This window comes from Seriola lalandi, unplaced genomic scaffold (genome assembly GCF_002814215.2).
Source record: "Seriola lalandi dorsalis isolate HSWRI2012SDOR001 ecotype SW California unplaced genomic scaffold, Sedor1 jcf7180002054341, whole genome shotgun sequence".
Classification (NCBI taxonomy): Eukaryota; Metazoa; Chordata; class Actinopteri; order Carangiformes; family Carangidae; genus Seriola; species Seriola lalandi.
The window spans coordinates 17311-18320 of NW_019524894.1; the positions used below are offsets into that span (position 1 = coordinate 17311).

Genomic DNA, 1010 nt, shown 5'->3' on the forward strand with positions numbered 1-1010 from the left:
ATGTATCTCCGGCGGAGCTGGAAGGTGATGTCCGGGTGAAGGTGGATTGTCTCTGTTTCACTCTGTTCTGTTTGTCTTAACACTAAACCATACAGAATGGATGGTTAAAGCAATATCCATGTTTACTTATAACTTTATTGTCATGAACGTCTCACAAACATGTCATACTGGCCAGCCTCACTCTTGTACAGTGTCACACTCAAATATGTCCCCTGGCCAACTTAAACTAGGAACAACAATCCTATTGTTACATCTTTTCTTTTTTTGTTTTGAAGTTAAGTCCCTTTTTCTCTTCTTGAACATATCCCACATATGACCATCAGACTTAGTCTTAGAAATAATAAAGTGCATTTCCATCATCATCAGGGAATATTAATTAGGAATAACATTTGGAACAAATAAATCAAAATATCCTCAGTGGATTCCTGTGCAACTCGACTAATTTGTACCAAGAAATTAACATGAAAACATTCATTAACAAAAACTCATTTTCATTGAATTTGTAAAAAAAATTACGTCATCATTACGATTAGCACAGTTTCCGCAGTGTAGTGGTTATCACGTTCGCCTCACACGCGAAAGGTCCCCGGTTCGAGACCGGGCAGAAACATTATTGCGAGAAGTAGATAGTGATTATGGGATTTCTGATGCCTGATTGGGGCTGATGTGTCTCACATGTACCAGTGTTGTTGAGCTACACAGAGGTTTTAACAAAAATACACTTGATTTGTATAGCATCAACAAGACTAATTTAATTATTTACATGTAAATAAAATGTAGCTTAACACACACAATGACGCCGCTTACTTGATGTGAGAGTGGTCCAACTTTCTGGTCTGGAGACCCAGGTATTTAACCTCTTGTGGGCGTTCACAAGGCTGATGATGTCACTGGTTCCCTTTTGTGCTCCAAGTGTCAACTACAGTCGTTTGCATGACTGTTGTTGGTGGAAAGTTGGTTTCGACTTCGTTAGTGCTCTATTGTGTTATAACGACAGTCGTTGGAGTCAC

At 39.0% G+C, this 1010-nt stretch overlaps 1 non-coding gene across 1 annotated transcript; it reads left to right on the top strand.

Moving 5' to 3' along the window:
* The first annotated feature begins 537 nt into the window (after nucleotides 1-537).
* Nucleotides 538-610, top strand: trnav-cac (transfer RNA valine (anticodon CAC)). The gene has a single exon. It is a non-coding gene; the product is annotated as a tRNA-Val (tRNA).
* The last annotated feature ends 400 nt before the right edge of the window (nucleotides 611-1010 follow it).